Source organism: Halichoerus grypus, chromosome 4 (assembly GCF_964656455.1).
Source record: "Halichoerus grypus chromosome 4, mHalGry1.hap1.1, whole genome shotgun sequence".
NCBI lineage: Eukaryota > Metazoa > Chordata > Mammalia > Carnivora > Phocidae > Halichoerus > Halichoerus grypus.
The window spans coordinates 49,517,627-49,538,290 of NC_135715.1; the positions used below are offsets into that span (position 1 = coordinate 49,517,627).

The 20,664-nt window shown below is 37.7% G+C and overlaps 1 long non-coding RNA gene and 1 pseudogene across 1 annotated transcript in view; one reads left to right on the forward strand and one right to left on the reverse strand.

Moving 5' to 3' along the window:
• Positions 1-20,664, reverse strand: part of LOC118541667 (uncharacterized) — a 168,147-nt gene that overhangs the window by 78,361 nt on the left and 69,122 nt on the right. The gene's annotated exons all lie outside the window — the stretch shown is intronic.
• Positions 10,333-11,787, forward strand: LOC118521011 (polypeptide N-acetylgalactosaminyltransferase 11 pseudogene; annotated as a pseudogene).

Here is a 20,664-nt window from a genome sequence, read left to right on the forward strand (position 1 = left end):
TGTATTTGCCTTCTCCTTGCTCTACATTATAAACCTCCTTATAGGAAAAGATATCAAGTGGCATCATGTCCAAAATGCTTTTATTTTACCCACGAGTTTCTTTTTTCATTGAAGAATGAAGGATGGAAGTTTCAGTTTTCCAACATTCATGTATTATGTTTATACACATTAATTCATGCTTATGTTACCTGCTTATTTGTGTTTGTTTCTTAGGACAAAGCTAGAGTGACTATATTTTCTAGATAAAGTTATACTTTGAATTTTTTAATTATAATGAAAACAATATTCCAGGATACTAAGGGACATAAACCTGTCAAAAGGATTATATTTGCCCTTTTATTTTCTTTCAATTTCAATAGAATATATTTAATAAATATTTACAATAAAATATATTTTTAATAAAATCTACACTGTTTTCACCACTATGTATGACAGGAGACTATTTCACTGGTTGAAAATCCTGAGCCCCCAACCTGGCATTGCTCCTTTGTGATTAGGAACCAATTACAGAGAGAGCACCAAAGCATTGGCAGAGACTATCTGGCTATTGCTCTAGCAACGTGGAGAGGGTGTCTTATCTGCTTTTATTTTGTATCTCAGGGAGAAATACGGCCATCATGTAACTCTACCCACAACTTCAATGGATGGATTAATTCTATTGACCATTCTCTGGCAAAAGTCATTGTCTTACCAAAGGACACTTCTCCCTAAGTGATTAGAGAGATAAATATTTGAGCAGGGCATTTGTATGCAGTATTTATTTTTCTTCACTTCCTATATCCTATAAGGAAGGATGTGATAACTTTAATTGGAACAACAACCACAGTTTAGTAGTAATTTCTATTCCCTTAAAAAGGACACATCATGGGCGCCTGGGTGGCTCAGATGGTGCCTTCGGCTCAGGTCATGATTCCAGGGTCCTGGGATTGAGCCCTGCATCGGGCTCCTGGCTCAGCGGGGAGCCTGCTTCTCCTTCTCCCTCTGCCTCTCTCCCTGCTCATGCTCTCTCTCTCTATCTCTGTGTCTCAAATGAATAAATAAAATCTTAAAAAAAAAAAAAAAAGGACACATCATGGAGGAGGATGAGCAAGATGGCGGAGGAGTAGGAGACCTAAATTTCGTCTGGTCCCAGGAATTCAGCTAGATAGGGATCAAACCATTCTGAACACCTACAAACTCAACAGGAGATCGAAGAAAAGAATAGCAGCAACTCTCTGAACAGAAAAGCGACCACTTTCTGGAAGGTAGGACTTGCAGAGAAGTGAATCTGAGGGGATATTCGGGAGGATACACTGCAGGGGAGGGGGCCTCCGTCGGCCACTTCTGGCAAGTGATAGAGCCGCAGAGCACAAAATTGGGACTTTTAGAAGTCGGCTCCGCTGAGGGACATCGCTCCGGTGGCTAAGCGGGGGGTGGAACCCTCGTGGGACAGTGTGGTCTCAGGACCCTCGGGGTCACAGAAAGACCGGGGGTGCTTGAGTGCGGCAGAGCTCCCAGGTATCAGAGCAGGGAAGCCGGCTGCAGAGACGGAGCCGAGGAGAGCGGGCACTCAGCTCGGGGTTGCCATAAACCGTGATCCGGGGCACAGTCGGGCCACTGCTCCTCCCAACAAGCAGCAGATCCGGGGAGACACCCCTTCCTCCCCCAGGGGGAGTAGCGCGGGAGCGCACTGCAGGGATCTGCTGGGTTTGGAGACTCCACACGGGGTTGTGTGCCAGAGATAGAAACACTCGGTCACAGGCCGGGTGAGCATGGAGTGCGGCCGGAGACCGGGGAGACGGGAGTGATCAACTGCTTTTCTCTGGGGGCGCACTGAGGAGCGGGGTCCCGAGTTCTCGGCTCCTCCGGGGCAGAGATTGGGAGGCCACCATTTTCACTCTCGTCCTCCAAAGCTGTACGGAAAGCTTGCAGGGAACAAAAGTTCCCGAGAGCAAACCCGAGCAGATTACTTAGCCCAGACTGGCAAGGGCGGGGCAATTCCGCCTCCAGCAAAGACATTTGGGAACCACAGCAACAGGCCCCTCCCCCAGAAGATCAGCGAGAACAGCCAGCCAAGACCAAGTTTACTGATCAATGAGAAAGGCAGAACTCCAGCGCTAGGGGAATACTGCACATAGAATCCATGGCTTTTTTACCATGATTCTTTAGTCTTTCAAAGTTAATTTTTTTTAATTTTCTTTTTTTCCTTTTAATTTTTTTTGAAATTTTCTTTTTCCCTTTTTCAACCAACATCTTATCAATCCCTTTTTTAAAAATCTTTTTTATTTTTCATTTTTAGAGTCATATTCTATCCCTTCATAGAAATTAGCCTTATTTTTGGTATATATATAAGTTGTTCTCTCTTTAAAATTTTGGGATAGTTTCTTCTAACAGACCAAAATATACCCTAAATCTCTAGTGTTTGGCTTTGTTCTAGTCTCCTGCCTGATCACATTCTCTCCCTTTTTTTTTTTTAATCCTCATCTTTCTTTTTTTAACCAACTTCTTATCTTATCAATTACTTTTATAAAATCTTTTATACGTTTCATCTTTACAGTCATATTCCATCCCTTCATCGTATTTGCCCTTATTTTTATATATATAAGTTTTTCTTTCCTTAAAATTTTGGGAGGCAGTTTCATCCAACAGACCAAAATACGCCCAAAATCTAGTGTGTGGCACTGATCTATTCACCAGCCTGATCATATTTGATCATATTCTTTTTTTTTAATCTTTTTTTTCTTTCTTTTTTCTTTCTTTCCCTATCTTTTCCCCTGGTTTCAGGTCTCTTCTGATTGGTTTAATGTATATTTTTCTGGGGTTGTTGTTACCCTGTTAGCATTTTGTTCTCTCATTCATCTATTCTCCTCTGGACAAAATGACAAGATGGAAAAAATCACCTCAAAAAAAAAAAAGAACAAGAAGCAGTACCAACTGCCAGGGACCTAATCAGTATAGACATTAGTAAGATCTCAGAACTAGAGTTCAGAATGATGAATATAAAGATACTAGATGGGCTTGAAGGAGCATGGAAGTTATTAGAGAAACCCTTTCTGGAGAAATAAAAGAACTAAAATCTAACCAAGTCGAAATCAAAAAGGCTATTAATGAGGTGCACAATACATTAATGAAAGAAAGAACAAGAACCATATGATCCTCTCAATAGATGCAGAAAAAGCATTTGACAAAGTACAGCATCCTTTCTTGATCAAAACTCTTCAGAGTATAGGGATAGAGGGTACATACCTCAATATCATAAAAGCCATCTATGAAAAACCCACAGTGAATATCGTTCTCAATGGGGAAAAACTGAGAGGTTTCCCCCTAAGGTCAGAAACACGGCAGGGATGTCCACTATCATCACTGGTATTCAACATAGTACTAGAAGTCCTAGCCACAGCAATCAGACAACAAAAAGAAATAAAAGGCATCCGAATCGGCAAAGAAGTCAAACTCTCACTCTTTGCTGATGATATGATACTTAATGTGGAAAACCCAAAAGACTCCACCCCACAACTGCTAGAACTCATACAGGAATTCAGTCAAGTGGCAGGATATAAAATCAATGTACAGATATCAGTGACATTCCTATACACCAACAACAAGACAGAAGAAAGAGAAATTAAGGAGTTGATACCATTTACAATTGCACCTAAAACCACAAGATACCTAGGAATAAATCTAACCAAAGAGGCAAAGAATCTGTATTCAGAAAACTATAAAATACTCATGAAAGAAATTGAGGAAGACACAAAGAAATGGAAAAACATTCCATACTCATGGATTGGAAGAACAAATATTGTGAAGATGTCAATGCTACCTAGAGCAATCTACACATTTAATGCAATCCCTATCAAAAGACCATTGACTTTTTTCAAAGAAATGGAACAAATAATCCTAAAATTTGTTTGGAACCAGAAAAGACCCCGAATAACCAGAGGAATGTTGAAAAAGAAAAGCAAAGCTGGTGGCATCACAATTCCAGACTTCAGGCTCTATTACAAAGCTGTCATTATCAAGACAGTATGGTACTGGCACAAAAACAGACACATAGATCAATGGAACAGAATAGAGAGCCCAGAAATGGACTCTCAACACTATGGTCAACTAATCTTCAACAAAGCAGGAAAGAATGTCCAATGGAAAAAAGACAGTCTCTTCAACAAATCTTGTTGGGAAAATTGGACAGCCACATGCAGAAGAATGAAACTGGACCATTTCCTTACACCACACACAAAAATAGACTCCAAATGGTTGAAAGACTTCAATGTGAGACAGAAGTCCATCAAAATCCTAAAGGAGAACACAGGCAGCAACCACTTCGACCTCAGCTGCAGCAACCTCTTCCTAGAAACATCACCAAAGGCAAGGGAAGCAAGGGCAAAAATGAACTATTGGGACTTCATCAAGATAAGAAGCTTTTGCACAGCAAAAGAAACAGTCAACAAAACCAAAAGACAACCGACAGAATGGTAGAAGATATTTGCAAATGACATATCAGATAAAGGGCTAGTATCCAAAATCTATAAAGAACTCATCAAACTCAACACCCAAAGAACAAATAATCCAATCAAGAAATGGACAGAAGACATGAACAGACATTTTTCCAAAGAAGACATCCAAATGGCCAACAGCCACATGAAAAAGTGCTCAACATCGCTTGGCATCAGGGAAATCCAAATCAAAACCTCAATGAGATACCACCTCACACCAGTCAGAATGGCTAAAATTAACAAGTCAGGAAAAGACAGATGTTGGCAGGGATGTGGGGAAAGGGGAACCCTCCTACACTGTTGGTTGGAAGGCAAGCTGGTGCAGCCACTCTGGAAAACAGTATGGAGGTTCCTCAAAAAGCTGAAAATAGAGCTACCCTACGACCCAGCAATCGCACTACTGGGTATTTACCTCAAAGGTACAAATGTAGTGATCCAAAGGGGTACATGCACCCCAATGTTTATAGCAGCAATGTCTACAATAGCCAAACTATGGAAAGAGCCAAGATGTCCATCAACAGATGAATGGATAAAGAAGATGTGGTATATATATACAAGGGAATATTATGCAGCCATCAAAAAAAACACAACAAAATCTTGCCATTTGCAATGACGTGGATGGAACTAGAGGGTATTATGCTAAGAGAAATAAGTTAATCAGAGAAAGACATGTATCATATGATCTCACTGATATGAGGAATTCTTAATCTCGGGAAACAAACTGAGGGTTGCTGGGTGGTGGGGGGTGGGAGGGATGGGGTGGCTAGGTGACAGATATTGGGGAGGGTATGTGCTATGGTGAGTGCTGTGAATTGTGTAAGACTGTTGAATCACAGACCTGTACCTCTGAAACAAATAATACATTATATGTTAAAAAAAAAAAAAAAAAAAAGGAAGAAGAAGAAGATAGTAGGAAGGGAAAAATAAAGGGGGGAAAATCGGAGGGGGAGATGAACCATGAGAGACTGTGGACTCTGAGAAACAAACTGAGGGTTCTAGAGGGGAGGGGGTTGGGGGGATGGGTTAGCCTGGTGATGGGTATTAAAGAGGGCACGTATTGAATGGAGCACTGGGTGTTATACACAAACAGTGAATCATGGAGCACTACATCAAAACTAATGATGTAATGTATGGTGATTAACATAACAAAATTAAATTTAAAAAAAAAGACACATCATTGCATGTATAGGGAGGTATAGGGAGTATAGGGAGGTAGAGCCTCAGGAACAGTCCTCTGAGGATCTACCACAATCCCGTTTAACAAACTCTAGTTTTAGCTATGTAATGTGAATTGGGTGTTGTCACTAATTATTTGATTGAATCTTTATAATATTTTGAAATTTTAAAACATGACTTCAGTATCATTCTAGACACCTCCTCAAGGAGGTAGATCTCTACTAACAATTAGGACCATAATCCTAAACCTATATGTTACCTGTTTAGCATAACCCCTCAGAGAACAATAATTTCTGTGTGGTGGTGTTACATTGTTCCTGAAACCCTACAGTAACCACTGTAGGATTATGAAATGACCAAAACACAGTCATTGTGCTCATCTAGCTCTGAACCTAGGAAAAATTATGTAAGTGTACAAAGAACTTCAATAATATTTAGAGTGAATGTGGATCAATACCAAAGATCTGTGTGTGCTCTATAAGCAATGAAGATCTGTGCAAAGGAAAATAAATTGTTCTGTTGTTATTCGAACGAGGGAGAAATAACATCCTATATGCATTTGAGGGGGCAACAAATTTTTCTGGTGGAGGATAATTAGTAAATTAATTTGTTAAATTGTGTTTGGGGGCTTAAAGAATAATAGATATTTTTTTATTAAGAGTGATTTGATGGGAATTGCACTCTAGTTAAAGGAAGGAATGACCAAAAGACAAAAGGGCAGGAAAGCATAGTGTTTGTTTTGAGAAAAGAAGTAAGCTAGTTTAGCTAGAGTTTAGAGTTATAGAAGAAAACACCCAGAAAGAAAGCAAGGATCCTGAAGCAGTGGAGAGCTATTAAATAGCAAGAAAAGGTGTTTATGCCCTATGTTAGGAGCTTTGGTAAATTATGAATATTGCTGAGCAGTGAAGTAACAAGACTAGAACTGTGCATAATGAAGATATTCTGGCAACACATAAGTGAGGGCATACCAATGAGTTGAGAAGTGTAGTAGGTTGAATGGTGTCTCACAACAAAATCATGTCTACCCAGAACTTCAGAATGTGAATGTAGATGATGTTATTAGTTAAGAATCTCAAAACGAAATCATCTTGGATTTATGGTAGGGCCTGAATGCTATGACCAGAGTCCTTATAGAAGAGGAGAAGACACAGAAAGACACAGAGATGATGTGAAAATGGAAGCAAATTGTAATAACGTATCTATAAGCCAAAGAATGTGAAGGATTGCCTACAACAACCAGAAATAGGAGAAGGGCATCGGATGGTTCCTCCCTCAGAGTCTCCAGAAAGAACCAGTCCTGCTGATACTTTGATTTCAAGCTTCTGTCCTCCTTAACTAATAGAAAATAAATTCTGTTTCAAGCTACCCAATTTGCAGTGATTTGTTATGTCAGCCTCAGAAAATCAATATAAGAGACTATAGCAGACGTCCAAATGAAGCATAATAAAGGTCTGAACTAGAGGGGAGGAAGTAAAAACAGAAAGAAGCATGTGGACACAGGATTTACCATAAAGTTTATGTGTCACAGACCCTCACTTATACAACCCTCTCTGAGGCTTATACTGAATTATGCATGGAAATTGGAAATTCTTTACTTAAATAAAGCCCACACACCATATAAATTACTAAGCATACAAAGACTAGACTAGCCCCTGTCTACATGACATAGCAAGTAACCTATTTTAGTCAGTTGCAATGTTAGAGAGAATCCAATGTTTTCAGTTTGGCAATCACAGATGTTGGTGATATTCCTTATCAGAAACAATAAATTTAGGGAAGGAGCTTTTTTGCAAGTAAGCAAAAATCAGGTTTTCTAACAATTTGTAATCTACTTATCCCCTAAGATCCAGTCCACCGCTGGATTTAGCCTGTGGTCTGTAGTTTGCTTACCCCTGGTACAAAGAAACAACTCTAATGAAATGTGTTAAGTGGTATAATAGGAGTATGTAAACAGTACAAAATGGTCACAAAGCAGGGGAAGCAGTTTCCTGCCACTATGTACTGGAAAAGCCTTTCTAACTCCTATTGTGAATTAGGTTTATCTGGTCTTTTCCGGAAAAAAAAGAAAAAAGTTGTTGACCTGTGGTTTAGACCACAAGCTCCTCTAGGAAGCGGCTCCATTGTTTTTTCATCATTGTATCTAGTGTTGAGTACAGAGCACATCAAATAGTAGATGCTAATTCATCTTGAAAAATGGAGAACCTGAGTCTCGGGTACTGATAAGCTATCCAAATGGAGATAAAAAGCAGGTATTAAAAATATGGATCTTGGGGCGCCTGGATGGCTCAGTCAGTTGAGCATCAGACTCTTGACTTCAGCTCAGGTCATGATCTCAGGGTCATGAAATTAAGCCTGTGTTGGGCTCAGGCTCGGTGCTCAGCAAGGAGTCTGCTTGAGATTCTCTCTCTCCCTCTGCCCCTCCCCCTGCTTGCACTCTATAAATAAATAAATAAATAAATAAATAAATAAATAAATAAATAAAATCGTTATTTTTAAAATTTAAATAAAATCTTAAAAAAATATGGATCTTGAATTCAGGAAAAATATTGGGCTGGCAACATCGATATAGGTAATTGACACAGATGCCATTGCTGAAACTTTAGAATTGACTGAGAGCTCTGAGGGGGGAGGCTATTACAAAGGAAAAGACCTGAGGATGAACTTTGATAAATACAAGTATCATATTGGTTGCTGCAATGAGTATAGTCAGGCATTTTGGATATACTAACTGTAGAGACAAAGAGATACTTTAAATAAATATATTCAATAAATTGGTGAAATGGAACTTTATTGTAACTCTTGACTTTCTCTAGCTTTTTTCTTGTTTGGCCCGTCACTTACAGGAAATGTCAAGTGATTCTGGAGACCACCTGGAGTTGCTTTAACTTCAATCCCCTGAGAAGCCTCAAAAGGTCAAGTATCATCTCCTACTGCTTCTCAGATGCCTTTACATCATACCGAGTTCCTAGTTAATCTTCCCCAGTCCTGTAAAATTCACATGTGCCAGTTCTCTAGATAGAAATGACACACATTCTTTCAATTTTGGAAACAGAGCTTTTTCTCATAGACTCAAGGGGATAATCCCACATTTTAAAGAAAGATTTTAAAATATTGAAAGCTATAAAGATTAGAGTAGCTCTTTAAAAATTCCCTAAAAAGCACATTATGCAGTAATAATGTACACTGTCTTAAAAAAATATATGATTTAAATTTCAAAAAATCAGGAATAATTTTAAGTGAATTTACAGATATGGATTAATCATGATATTATAGTATTTAAAAATACATGCACACATATGAATGTACACATATAGAAACCAAAATGCACACATATAGACACAAGTACCATGAGTGTTCATTACTGATAATAGCTCAACAAAAGTAATAAACACTTTGAGATCTTACTGTATGCCAAGGATGAACTAAGTCACTGCAAATATTAGCTTCTTTATCCTTCCAGCAACTCTGAGGTAGATAATATTATTTTTTACAGTTTTCAATTACTACTTTATATAGCCAACACAAATAAAATCCCAAAGGAGTCTCAAAATAAACCAAAAGCTTACTCTTCAATTTAAGTCAAGAAATTGTTTATTTAGCATCTTCTATCTGCTAATCAGTATGCCACATGCTTAAACACAATGTCTTACTTCCACATAAGAAAAGATATACTAATGCAGTCATGGACATCAAAGGAGCTGTTTGCCCTCAAGGTAAATGCCAGTCTCCATGCTAGAAGACAGAAACCAAACTGTAAGAAAACCTTTCAAAAGGGAGATTTTCAGGTTCTAAAAAAAAGGAATAGACAGCCAGTTACCAATGGAGCACGGTTATTTTACCTTATTCTTCTCCTTTTTCTTTTCTTGCTTTCACTTAGGACTTGGGCTTATCTTTTCTATTTCAAATAATCCTCCATTCACTTCAAACTGGAATGGAGAGGCATGGAACTGTTTAAACTTCTTTGCTATTTCCCAAGACATGCTCTTAAAACTCTTGTTTAATTAATTAATTATTGATTGAGAGAGAGAGAGTACGCGTGGGCAGGCACTCTAGCGGGAGGGCGGGGCAGAAGAAGAGGGAGAGAGAGAATCTCAGACTCCCCGCTGAGTGCAGAGCTGAGTGCAGAGCCCCAAGCAGGACTCGATCTCAGGACCCTGAGATCATGACCTGAGCTGAAATCAAGAGTCTGATGTTTAACCGACTGAACCACCCAGGCACTCCAAAACTCTTGTTTAATTTTAAAAGCCTAGCTAATTTCTTTGGGGGAAAGAAAGAGAGAAAGGGAGAAGAAAGATGGGGGTGTCAAGGCCTGGTGACTGCCACCGTGTCCAGTGCATGCCAGAAGCTGGCCTGCGCTTCCCGGGGCCCTTTCACCCACCTCTCCCACCCCACCGGGGGTTAAGGCAGGGAGGGAGGGTGCCACAGCCAGACTCTGTGAAGGCCTGATCCTGAGCTGCTGGTATTGGGATTCACAAGGTATCCTTCTGCGGTCTTCAACATGAAGACCTGATGGGGTACCTGGAAGTAAAGCCCGCAGAAGCATCCCCACTCCCCACCTCCAACTGCATCTGGGAGATTCTCACTCTCACATTGGTTCACACTCAGCCTCCAGCACTAGTTTCTGGCTCCAGCAGCTTCTGCTCCAAGAAATTGAAAAAGTCCTTTCAGCTGTGTTAGATCCACAATGGTAAGTATAACAATTCGATATTTCTGGTCAGGTGCTTTTTTATATCTGTGACTTGGACAGTTTTGCTTCTTGTTTATTTCAACTTCAGTCAATTGATTCAGTTTACGTATGTGTCTATCAAGGGATCCAGGCCCTGTGGTTCATTCCCTAAAATATTCTATCCCTGTCTCACTCAATCTCCAAGGCCAGTGTTAGAGTCATAGTTCAAAGCATACAAAAATTATGATAATCATGTTGAAGATCCAGAAAAAAGCAATATGAAATTCTTCTAAATTGGATATAATTTTTAATGAATGTGATCAGGAATTGACTTAGACTCTCAGATACATGCCTTTAATATGTAACCTCTTGGCCTACCATAGAGATTTGTCAGACACAAGGAAAGCAGCATGTAAAGAAAAGTCTTTACCTGACTGATCTGACAGTCCCTAGTGTTTGTCTCTACGATGAAGCTGTGTTGGCCTTGCCCAGGAGAGTGCACAATCAAAGACAGCACACTGGCCTGTCATCTTCATACAATCACCTCTGTGGATGATGATAGTGACTTTGATGATTTGAAAGGAGAGCTAGATAAATATATTCCCAAATACCTTGTTGGAAAAATTAAAGTAATAAGAAACACAAAATGTGAGGGATTGATTCGAGGAAGAATGATTGGAGCAACCCATGCTACAGGAGAAGTTCTGGTGTTGCGGACAGGCACTGTGAAGTGAATGTGATGTGGTTGCAGCCTTTGCTGGCTGTCATCCAGGACATCTAACCATCCAACCATGGCTTGCCACCCAACTGATATCAGTGCAGATATGCTTGTCTACAGCTTGTTGTCTTCTGTGGAACAGGGAGGCTTCAGCTGGGGGCTGTACTTCAAATGGGACCTTGTTCCCCTTTCTGAGCTACAAGGACCAGATGGAGGTAATGCATCAGTAAAGTCACCCGCAATGACTGGAGGATTGTTTGCCATGAATAGACACTATTTCAGTGAATTGACAGTATGACAGTGGTGTGTAAATCTGGGGAGGAAAAGATTTAGAAATATCACTTAGGATCTGAAAATGTGGTGGTAAGCTCTTCATCATTCCTTGCTCTACAGTAGGACATGTTGTCTGAAAAAAAAAAAAAGGCCACCATATGACTCTCCTAAAGGTTAGGACACTGTGACACATAACTCTTTGAGTCTGGCACATGTTTGGCTGAATGAATATAAGGAGCATTATTTTTCCTTAAGACCTGATCTGAAGACCAAAAGTTATGGAAATATCAGGTGAGTTGTATTGAAATGAAGAAGAAATTGGGTTATAAATCATTAAATGATATCCAGATAATATTTACCCAGAAATGCAGATATCTACAGAAGGACAATGTGGAAGGAGGCACAATAAGTGTAAGAAAAATCAGTTAAGAAACTGTTGCATAGCCCAGAGGAAAACCGCAAGAGACCCGAGGAAGGTCTGAACTAAGGCATGACTTGATTATCTTACACACTACATATTGGAATTGTTTGTTTGGAAAGTAGGATATAAGTGCACTAAAAACAAAGAAGAGATTCTAGTTTCATCCATTGCTTCATACCCATTATTGCTTTATTTACTATATGCAAGAAAGTTTAGCAAATCCTGAATTTAGTTATTCAAAGATAAATAAGACTGAGTCTATTTTCCCGAAGAACATACAGTATACCATAAGAGACAAACAGATGCTAATGCTGCTATTCTTTCATGCATTAGAAGTCAAGGTGAAGAAGGAGAGAAATTAAAGAATGACTCCCAAAGGATGGGAAGAGATGTGGACGTCACCAAAGATGGCAGGCAGGGTGGGAGAACACAGCTGGCAAGGAAGATGATAAATTAAAAGTATGAAAGATAAAATACTAATTCTGTGATCCATTAAAAATGTTTTTGTGGAAGAAATGAATATACCTGGAAAATTATTAGATCAAGTTTACAGCTATGCAAGTTATCAAAGCTGAAGATAAAGACTTCCATTTTATCTCAATCTGATGGGAAGACATTTTACGACATGACAAAACAAAATAAAAAGGTGTACTTTTAGTTTGTGATGTAATGAGGGATTGATTGAGACTGTATTGTGTATGACCTTGCATAAATCATTTCACTTTTGGTTCCCAATTTGCTCTTCAGTAAAATTAGAAAATAAAGCTAAGAATTTTTCCAAAACTAATATGCGTTCTGAGTGAATTCCATCTTTTTCTTGGTGCCCATCTCCCTGTCTCCACCAAACTTTGAGAATATTCTTATAACAAACAACAAAAGAATCAGCAAGGTCAATATAATTGTGTTCTGTTTTGTTTTAATGCCAGTTTGCTATGGAATTGCTCACTGATGGATCATGTTACACTGGAGAAAGATCATCACTAAACAATCTCAAAAGGTGTTCCCTCTCTAAGCTGAAAAAGCCATCTTCTTTCCATTTCCCCTACAACTGGGTGACATTTGTGCTGTTGGAAATCCAAGGGACAGCCCCATGAAGTCCCCATCAGTCATTGCACTGGAATCTGCTCTGCATTCCCATGACAATGTCTACCAAGTTTGGTTTTCTTGATAAGAGCTGCAGTTGGTCCCTAACATGTGGAATAGCAGTAAATGGTGAAAATGTCATACTCTGCCTTACACAGAATAGGTGCTGGTAATTTATTTTTTAATTCAAATTCATTTGTTTATGCTAAAAGTTAAGGATTATGTTAGCAGTGCTCAGCATGTGATTCTGTGTTGAAGAGTGCCAAAGATCCTCCGGGTGTTGCTCACATAATTTCTGATTTGAACAACAAACACTCTAAGATTGAAAAGAACTTTGGTAAACATGAATAAGAAAAATGACAGCAGGTTTTTAGCATCTTTTGATCAAACTAAAAAAAAAAAGCAAAGTTGCATGGGTCACCGACTATAAATGTATATTAAATTAACATGACTCTCATCTTCTAATTATGTAATACTATAGTAGTATGAGTCCTGGTTGCCAATTCAGAATAATGCATTTTAGGGCACGGCAGTAGATTATAATAGAAAAAGATGGGCCAAATCAAATTTGAGAATAAGGAAAGTGAAGTTGAATATAGGCGAACTTTTTTGAATGAGATGGATGAACATCTCTGAATGAAATATTCAAGACTATGTAGCAAACTGCCTCCCGAGGGAAACAAGAAAATTCAATTTCATGGGAAAATTAAAATGAGAATCAGAAGTCTCTAGAAGGCACACACATGTACACACACAGACACACACTTATATTTGTGTTTAGCAAAAACAAATAGATTACTAGCTAAGCTAATAGATCTTTACATCTGTATGTCTTTTCCTTCCTTTGTTTCCATAAGTACTTGTCATCATTGCCCCAGTCATTATTTCTGAACGAAGGTTGATTTTTTTTTTCTTTTAAATTCATCTGCCTTATTTCCTTATCTCCCCCAAACCTAAAGTAAGTGTAGATGTTGTATATTTTTGAAAATTTATCATGTTGAGGAGATGCACAAGTATAAATCACAGATTTAAAGCCACAATAGACAGAGAGGGCACTGCAATGACAGGCTCTAGAGTCCAGAATTTTAAAGAGTTTTATTCAATTCTAGAAACCTCATTTCCCTTCTTTGTTTCCAATTAAATAGAATTATTTAAACCAATCTCCTCATCTTTGTTTTGAATATTAGCACTAATTAAAGTATATGGTGAGATAGCACATATCTAGTTTTCTGTCATCCTCTAACATTCTTATAAGATATGATCACTGCATTTGATATTAAAAGGACTGAGGTATTGAGAATGAGGAAATAACTTGTCCAAGTTTATATAGCTAACAAACAATGGAATCAAGATGGAAAATTTTGACTCTAAAGCCTGCCTCTCAACCACTACTCCAAAAACTTGCAGTAAATTCTTAAATGCTTCAGCCGTGCAATGTATACTTTCGATAAATATGTAGCTTTCTCCAAAATGGTACTAGACTCTCATAGAAGATGCCTATAGGTCTCAGAAAATCATGGTGGGTGTCAGTTAACTTCAGGGCGATACTTCATGACAAGAAAGATAAAAGAGAAAAAAATTAAAATTGACATACCCGATTAATTTACTGCCAATGAAAAACAATCTTTTACTGTTCATGAAGATTCTCTCCTTGACCACACTTCAGGCAAGCAGCTCTGAGCTTTCTTCTTGATGAGGTCCCAGTCTCGGCCCCATTTTTGCCAGGCCTGCATAGCCCCGTTCTGGCAAGAATTCTGCTAATCCCCCACTCTTGATATCTGATCATCCTCAATAACTAATCAAATTCCTCATGTTCTACTATATCCCTCCCCCGGCGCCAAGCCGTATCTGCTCACTCTGGCCTGCCCTCCGCAAGAATCCTGTTAGGTCAGATTAGCAAGAATGCCCCTAATCTTTGATGTCTCTTCTCAGTAATCTTCCATCCACCAACCACCTCCCCCGCTAAACACCCACCCACCTACCTTGCTGCTGGACTACAAATCCTCTCTCGTCCTTATATTCAGAATTGAGCCCGGTTCTATACTGATGTCTCTTTCCCCTTACTATAATAGTTCCTGAATAAAGTCTGTTTTTACTGCTTTAACTACTTTCAGGCTCTGTTTTTTTTGTTTGTTTGTTTTGTTTTTTTGTTTTGTTTTGTTTTTAAACACCATACACATGCCGGGCAGAGAAGCATGAGGAGAGGAATGAATTTTGAAGATAATGACAATTTTTTTAAAATGCACTGTTTTTCTGCCTATATTTAAAGAGCTCCTTGCAAGGAAGTTTTTAGAATATGATCATTTGGTTCAAATACTAGCATAGAAGCTGTGTTTATTTGCTTTGGCAATATTCCTAAACTCAAGGGAGGGATGTGAGAGTTTACTTAACTTCTTCAAAATACCAACTTTGCCAGGCAGCAATGGACTGCATCTTTTAATCTACAAGTGGGCGCTCTCCTACTGAAAAATTACAGAATCAACCTGAAGCACACTTTGCAGCTACTCCTTCCCACCAGCACTCTGGTACTTTGATTAGGATTTACTGTGGCTAAAATAATGCCCTTATCATCTTGTTTACTAGCTTTTCTGAGTAGGAAATATCTTTGGAGAAGAAAAAAACCTGTTTGATCCACAATCCCTTCTCCACAGGGTAAGCCACAGTTATCAGTTCTTATGGAGTGAGATCATATTGTTCGAAACTATATTTCATGAAACAGTCATAAAAGATTCTGAAATATTATCAAGTGAGCACTTTGAATACTGGAATAACAAAAGCAGAGTTTATCTTTCATTTGATAACAAGTCTTTTGTGCTTTCTCTTGTGTGCTAAAGAAATCATTTACATCAACTGCCTTAAAACAATGACAACAGAACACCACTTAGCAGCAGGTGTCGGATGGACAAATTTCCACCAACAAAGTTAGCCCTTTTACAAAGCAAAATGTACGTAACTTGTAACTTTATAGTTTTTGAATTCTTGTAATGTATGATTCAATTATAATTTTTGCAGGTCAAGGAAAGCCCCTTCCCTTCACTCCTACTAAAATGCTCTTAAAATAAGTCTCTGTGTTTTTTCAATGACATGATTATGAAATGTATTCCACTGCCCCAGGTCCCACAGCAGAAGCTTTCCCATTATTTTCTACAAGATCCAATAGAGCATTCTTGATTTCAATCAGGTCAGACACCCTGTCACAATCCAATCTTGACACATCAATGACAAGGCATATCAGAGCAGTCTAAAGTTTACAACATGTAATAAAAACTGAACTAAAGTCAAGCGTGCTATCCTCTTGTAGGCCCAGGGAGACTCTAGGCAACTAGTGATTTGTAGGCTCCATTACATCCCAAATGTTCAATGTATCTAGCCCTTGGCAGGGTGTCAAGGACAAGAAATAATCAGTCTTTAGAGATCACTTTTGAAATGCTATGCCCTCTGCTTCCTTCAGGTGAATCATTCCTTCCGTGTTGTCAGGATCCACTGATGAAAGCTGACGACTTTCAATAGCCTGTGACAAGTGAGGTATCCCCTTCTCCATATGTGGAGGAAATGATACCGTGCAATCAGCTTTCACCAGGCGTACTGTGAGTGATGAGCTACTGCACAACATCATCCTCATGAGCTCTCTTCCAGAGTCAAAAGTAAAAAGCAGGATGTATACGATCTTGTATACAAGAGCAGAATGATCACCAGGGAGGCAGAAAGGAGGGCATTTTAAAACTTATTTATAGATATTTCATGTCTAGAAACCAAATTTTGTCTTCATGTTGAATATTTAGATTCAAAAGAGTAGACTAGTATCAGGTATCTGAAAATGACATGGAAGTAAATGATGCAAATTGGTGGCAGTGCTCACATAGCAATGAGTATTAAATAGGCATTCTGGTCTGAATATGACTTTTAGTCCAACTAATATATGATAATATATCTGCAAAGAGAGTTGTTATTGATTTTCAAATAGCAACTTTTTTTCTCATAATAGCCTTACAATTTTTTTCACTCACTAGAATTCCAATTATTTCAACCATAAAACCACAACAATTTAAGTTTCTCCTACCAATGCCCTAGAGCTATCAGATTTATTGTTAAAATACTAATTTTTAAAAACTGATTATTTTCTAGTTAGTTTAGATCTCTAGTTTCAGCTTCTCTTTTCACATGTAGTCCAGTTTCAGTTAATTCACTGTTTTGAGGTTAGAGACTATATAATGCAACTAAGGATAAAGAGAAATGTAAATGACACCCCAAATTTTCATTTTGTATAGACAATGTATAGAATGATGTGCTGATAGAGGAGATAGAATACAAGGATTCAAATATATCAATCAGTTATAGATTCTGGCAGATGATTTCTGACTTGACTTTAATGCAATTGTGTTAATGTAAGAATATGACACATTCAATGTATTTCCCAAGTATTCTAGCTTTTAAAAATTGCAGAGATGAGAAAGTATTATGAAATGTAATTAGTTCAATAATTGAGTCTTACATATATTCCCAGTAATCCATGAAAAATATACATGTATGTAGTAGGTATGTACAATCTTATACACAATTTTAATTAAAAATATATTTTGTATCCTTACTACATAAAACTTAGTAAATATTTTATGAAACATTGCAAATTGTAGCATAGTACTCTATTCTTTGTGACAAATTTTTTTTTTCTAAAGCATAAAAGCCAGTTTGAAAAGCAAAGAAACCCTAAATTACATTTTTGGCTAGCAAATCAGCTTTAATTATTTTTCATTTTAAATAATATAAAATATATCTTTTATTGCTAAATGTTCAATGTTCTTTTTGTTTAATATTTCCTCCTGCCTTTTAATATTCCATTTCAAGTACAATAACATTGGGTCTTCATGTTACAGTTGTTTAGGATACATGTGAACTATAATTGCAGAAATTTTGGTACTATATGCCATTCCTTTAAAAATCCTATATAACTATATAAACAGATATATGTATGTATGTATGTATATAAACATATTTATATTTTAGTGTGTACTTTATATATAGAGAGAGATAGGTATAGATATAGTTACCTATACTACAAAACTTTCCAAAAATTTGAAATGAGATTAATTACCACATTTATATTTATCACTGTAAAGAAGAAATTTTTCAAGTATGGTCAAGCACTTTTAAAATGCCATCCATGCTTATTGTCTAGTCCCAGTGTCACTTATTCTTTTTTTTTCCTGTTTTTTCCTCTTATTAAAATCCACCCACCAACACATAATGGGAATATCCCAATTTCTCCACTGCTTGAAATATTTTTTTTTAAATCCTACAATTATATCCTTCTATCTGAAATATATATATATTTATAAAATCGTACAATTACATCCTGAGCCAAAAAAACCTCTCAAATAAATCAATCTAGTCCAAATAGACTATGTGGCAGATATCTCAATTCACAACCTATTATAACATGAAAAGCAAATGGGTAATGTGTCATGAGCACGTTATAAAACTAATGTCTCTTTGAATTGAAACATCACAGATTGAATACATGTGTTTATGTACAATTCTTTCAAATATACAAAAAACAGTTTTTTGTAGAAAAACTAACACAAAGTAAACAAGAGACAAGAGTGGAAAACAGATGTCGAACAAATTTGGAAGACGGCAAGCTGACCTACAGATGATACCTGTCTTGGCAAGAAAGCAAAGGATGGGTATCTACAGGACCACACAGGAGCATCCACAAGAAGCAAACCTGGAAAAGGCCGAGGAATTGGAGCAACAGCTAGCTCTAAATGAAAGTCTTCAGAGGGAATCAGACCTCCAAAAGCCTGGAGGACTTACATGTAGTCAACTGCCTCTACCAACAACGAGGGAAAATAAGAATTTATCCATTTGGAGAAGAAACTGGAAAGACCTGCACCTGGAGTATAGGACAAAGTTGAGAGTAGAGGTGAGACTCAGTCTTCAATACAGCAAGTCAAGGTCAAGATCACTATATTCACTTATAACCCACTGCCCCAACCAAGAACATTGGAGAGTCGAAGAGAGAAGATTTATAGGTTCCTGCATTTTAGAAGTAGTCTCAATAGGTCTACTAAGTCTCTGGATTATTACCCGATAGTGAGTGTTGATATAAACAAAGCTTGCCTGTGCACAAGAAGCTGAACATCACCTTTCCAGTGCTTCACACTTAAATATAAATGGCAGAGAAAAATAAGCAGACACTTGAGGAAAGCCAATGATATGAAAGAAGAAGACAAACAAAACAAAACAAAAACAACAAGCATGCAGAAAAAATAGATAAGAGAGTAATTTGGAGGAAACGGAGCATGTAGGAAGTAGTGGGAAATTTGAAATGTCTATTAATTTTCAGAGAGCTAAGAGATACCACTGTATATTTAGTAATTGAAAAAGGCGCTGTGGCATTGAGCTCAAAGTTTTGGCCTCACTCTGCTATTAGAGTCACTTTGAACTAAGCCTTCCTGCTTGTTTAAATTTGTTGGGTGCAATTTTTGCTTTGACACAACTATAGGTTGTGTTCCAAAGGAAGGTTGTAGGAGATGGCAGCCAAAGCAGAATATATAACAGGAAAGAAACAAATAGAATCTCCAAGCTGATGTTGAAAGAAACATCAACTGAGAGCTGTCAGAGTTTGAGATTATCAGCATACATTGGGAGAGAAAGATGGACAGTTTGAGAAAGGCAAAAGTACACAGATGGAACTAGTAAATTACTAGATGGGTTTTACCATCCTGAAAGGAAATATATACTTATCTCAGAAATTTGGTGCTGAGTTAGTGCTAGGGTACATAGAAAACTCAGCCAAAAAAATATCTGGGTAATTATTAACTCCAGTAAAATTTTAAAAGGCGGGAAAAAGTTGTTTCTGCTCTGAACAATATTCACATAGTCAACATCTTACAAATCCTAAATAAAAGTTGATGTAATCGAAATTGTGATAGAATTATGTCAGGAGGAAGAGGAGTGGGGAATGTACTTGTGAGTGGTGGGCACAAGAGATTTAAATCCTTAACTGCCATCTTAGGAGAAAAGAGTTAACATCTAAACTTTAAATAATAAATACCAGAAGCAGTGATTCAAACCAGGTGAAGTATTTGATTGTCAAGAAACTTGGGATAGGAATAGTAAGTCTAGAAGTTAGTTGCTTTTCCTTATAAGCCTGAATGAATTATCTGACTTTTTAAATGTCAAATATGTAAATCTGAAATATAATAAAAGTAGAGTCTACAAGAGGTAAAAAACAAACAAACAAACAAAACAAAACATGCTGGCTAAAAATAAAAATGAAGAAAAAGAAAAACATTAAAAAGTGGAGGACAAAAAGAGGGAAAGGAAGAAAAAAAAATTTTAAAGGGGGAATAGAGAGGAAAAGAGCAACAAAAGGGAACCAAAAAAAAGCTGCCATTTTCATACTGAATCATTTCACAGGCTATTGTTTCCGAATGACCCTCTGAGTGATCACCGGCCTTGACCAGAGGTGTATTTGCAAATAACAATCAGAACTGCAACAGACTCCACTCGTTCGCTGAATCACAAACCTAAACCTAAACTACTCAGTGTTTCGTAATTCACAACCTCTTTCTACCACCACCAGCAACTACTACAGTTCTGATCAAATACATTAGGAAATCATTATGAGGTCTTCAAAATTGTACTGCAGTGTTCTACACATCAACTTTTTTTTATTTTGGTCCCAAATGAGCTATTTTAAGAATTCACCATCCTCCACCCATGAACCACTCCCACCACTCTCAATCTCAGCAACTAACGTTAGCTCGTACCTTACAGAGAAATTAGAAACCATCAGATCCCATCCCTCTTTCTCCTGTAAATCCTACACCTTCAACTATATCCCAGTTTT